This window comes from Perca flavescens, chromosome 11, assembly GCF_004354835.1.
Source record: "Perca flavescens isolate YP-PL-M2 chromosome 11, PFLA_1.0, whole genome shotgun sequence".
NCBI lineage: Eukaryota > Metazoa > Chordata > Actinopteri > Perciformes > Percidae > Perca > Perca flavescens.
The window spans coordinates 19097614-19101843 of record NC_041341.1 but is presented as its reverse complement, the minus strand read 5'-3'; positions in this window follow the sequence as shown (position 1 = coordinate 19101843).

Genomic DNA, 4230 nt, shown 5'->3' with positions numbered 1-4230 from the left:
ATAACAGCTTACACTCAACAAAGGAAAGAGAGCTTTAATGTCCTATGCTCCTTTAACACGGAATGAACTTCTAAAGATTAAAAAAAGAAAAGAAAATGGATGGTTTGTTAGACAGGAACTTTTTAAACGCTTGGTTTTTCCTGTCTTTGTTTTACATTTTAAAATGCTAAGCTGTTTAAGTACCTGTAACTGCTAGTTTGGTTGCTCTTCATATAATCTATTTATCTGTTTTAAATTTATTTTTACAACTACACTACAACTACAACATGTTTTTTGTGTTTTCAGTGTGTTCTCTGAGACTTACATAGGGAGGGTTATAGAGCAGCGTACTTCAATAGCAAAGCTAAAAAGGCTTTAAACTTACATACGTGCTGACAAAGTTAAAATTTGGATTGGATGGTTTCTATTGTGTTTAAGTGGTTGGTAGCTTTGCTTATTATTGGTGGTTGCCAGGGTGCTTGGGTGGTTGCTACAGTATACAGATCGCTACCAAATTAATAACATATTTCTCCTCAATAACCTGCATATCAGTGCACTGTATGTCTCTATCAAATTTGTTTGTAGTGTGGAAACTGTGGGGTAAGTAGCAGGACAAAAAACCTACAGTAGGAGAAGAATGACAAGTATGTCACAGCACATTATGGGAATCTGCAAAATCAGCATGTTTCTGAAAACATGTCTAAATATGTAAACCAAAGGAAATAAATGTTCAGGGACAATAGTGTGAAATTGTACAGGTATTGATTAAAGCCTTTCTTCTCTCATGGGAACACAGCCCGATTGCCAAAGTGTTTGTGTGTTTGCATTTTAAGTCTTAGAACTGTTTCATTTTTTAAGTCACTTTAAATAAGTAATTACCTGGGTCGATCCTCTGCTGAATTATTAACTGCTGACAAGGTCTTTGAAGCACAAAAAAACATGATTATCTGTTTGAGGCTTGTCTTCTACAGTGTCTAAGCAGCAGCTTCTCTTGCAATCAGCGTGCATAGGGGAATGACATGGAAATTTAACAAATGTAGCCTGCAGCATACCAAGTTTTTCTCCAAGAAATGAACAACTTGAATATTTTCTGGTAATGATCACTTGAAGTTTGTTGCAAAACACAGTATATAAACAGAACAGAGTTGCACAGGCATTTATATTTACAGTATTAGCCTCCACACTTTTGTCTGACATGTCCTGTAATATAGATTACATTATCTTATGGCTGCTAAATAAAAAAGATAAAATAATAATAATAATAATAATAATACTATCAGATAGAATTGGTATGTGTTCATAGCTGTCCTATAAAACAAGCTTGATAACAACGAGCTTTGGAGGAAAACATCTGGATGCTCTAATTCCTGATGTTGCATGGGAGTCATTGCTTCAGCCACATAATTCTCTGTTTGTTGCGCAAGTTTGAAAGCTGAACCAAACTGCCTGTTGAAAACTTTGCATGGCTGTCCTAAAGTGTGCTGCTAACACAATTTAAACAGTGAATCATTTATCGCCCAGCCTGCCAAAGAACTGACAATTTGAAATTGACCCAAGTTGATCCCCTGTATAAGGGGAAAACATTGCTGGCAATATGCGCTCTAAAAGCCATACAAGCCATGGTGTATTTGGGAGAGCACAACCACATGTGCGCCCACATGTGCGCCCACTAACATACTGTGTTTCATCTGATCATTTGAACACAAACAACACAATGAACAAATTCAACATGTTTTCTAACGTTTTTTGGGTACAAATATTTATCAAATTTATCCCAATTGGAGCATGAAGCAGAGCAGATTGGGTGAATGAAATGAGACTTTGGAGGCAGCATATACACAGCTCTGGTGTTGCTTCACTGAGATAAAAAACAACCGAGATCAACAAATGTTTCTGTATTCTGGACGGATAATCTGCAAACAAATAAATCGATTTGGAAAGCCTTGAAATTAAATTAAAAATTAAAGAAATCTAACAATCAAGCACTACTTCAAACACCATTCATCCAAAGAGGAGAGAAGAAGTGTTACTCAGAATCCAAATCCAGTCAAAAATTGCACCAACTTGCTTAAACTTGTCTTATCAGTGAAACAGTTTGTATCTAAAACTTCCCATTTTTTGTTCATAAAGTGTTCAACCGGACTAAGCCGAGAGGCTAAATGCAATCACTGTTAATCCTTTAATCTTAAACATTTATTTTTCTTGAAATAAACTTCATTACCCAATCATGACCATGACTATTAAGCCACAGCTATTGATAATTGGGCCCTCTGTCACTCACTCGCATTCATTAATAGTCTACTGACTATTGTATTGCAAATTTCTTTTAATAGTGAAATGCTGTGCATTGTATTCACTCATTATTGCCGTATAATGTCATTGTCGTGTGCTGTCCCTCACTACAAAAGGCATTGGAAGTACATTTTTGGATACAATGGAGGACAAGTGGAATCAAAAATCAACACAACATAGCTTCTTGTTTCAACTTTTGAATATGTAAATGCATCACATTAACTTAACATTAATGCAACGGTTATTGATGACAAGGATTGTATTTGGCTCAAAGGTACCCTCCAATTTTGTTATAAAGTTGAATACACATAATCAGGCCGGGGAGTAAATCCTTAAGGTCACCAAGATGTCAGTATACAGCAGCATATCAAGTAGCCCACAGTTGGTATCTAAAATGAAAGAAAATGGACTGAGGCTTTGTAGCATTTTGATTTCAAAGGGTTTTGTGTCATACTCAACACCTTAATGAGCTCCACTGAGCTCTATTTTTCCTTTGTAGAGATGTGTGTATTAATCTCGACCTTGAAACACCCAGGCCAGTGCTCTCTTGTTTCTGGACATTCAGTCTCATTTTGGTTGTGACCTTCCTCTGTCCTCCCTGCAGCTGTTCCTGATGCCAGTGAGCCGACTCTGACAGGATGGACCCCCTGTTGGGAACAGTTGCAGCTCTCTGCCAAAGGATCAACTTATAATCATCAGTGCTGCAAAGATAAGATGTGAAATTAAATATTTGATCTTGTTTAGTTTGGGGAGGCAGGTCACAAATATAAAAAAAGCATCTCTGTTTATAGGTTTTTTTTCCCACTGCATGGCCTTTTAGTGGTTAGGACATTGTATTGGATAGCATTAAGGCAGATGGTACAATGCAGTGCATATGCAAAAGTGTATGCTTACGGCAGTGATTCTCTGTAAAACACATCCAGACATCCTGTTCTGTCTCTTTGGTCTCGTCAGAATGGGATTGTGTGGTGGCCAAATGCAGCTCGGCTCACACAGCTGTGGAGACAGATACGGCCCAGAAAGTTTAACCACAAATCTTGGTGTTGAGGAAATCTCCAGGTTTTGCTTAACAAGGAACAACTTATTATCAGGGCGAGGACGTTTATTGTCAAAACATGAGATTAGTTACTTTCAAACACAAATTTATAACGCAATCTAATAAATTACACAATTTTAGTAATCTCAGTAATTTCCATCACTTTAAGGCAACTTAACATACTTTTGTATCTTCAAATATGCATTCCCAGATCCGTAATCTTTACCAGACTTCAATGGTAGCCATTTCCTGCATAATTGCATACTTATTGTGGGTACTTCTTGCAATTCTAGTACTCTGGAAGTTTTTTAGTGGTAAATGTCACTGTTAGCAAAGCAAAATTACTGTTGGTAAAAGAAAATGTACTCTTCAATGGTAGCAATACAAGATAATAGTGTAAAATGAGATCCTAAAAACAAAGTGTAATTTATAGCCACCGTCCATAACACATGAAATCACCACCACCATCATGGTGGGAAAAGGTGTCTAATAATTAAACTGAACTAATAGCTGTTCAATGCGTAATGAGTCGTTAAAAACCCACTGTATACCCACAATGCACAAGGATTACTGGTTTGAGGAGGAAATTAAACAGAAAACCAATTCATGGTCTTATGATTCCCTCTTGTGGAGAGTTCAGGTAATGGTTTCATTGTCATCTGAACTACAGTTCAGACATACTAAAAATGAAGTCACCCTTTGATTTTAACTTTATGATGGTTCCTAAATGAAGAGAAGTTAGATTGTTACCTGGCACTAGAAGACATGGCTCCCTATGAGTCCAATACTTACTTTTATGTTAATTTTCTACATTTGTGATAATGTACTATAATTTGTAAGCTGTGGCCATAGAGTATGGATACTAATCTACAATATAGGTCATTACATAAAGCTAAAAAATGGGCTAAAATTACAAGTAAATG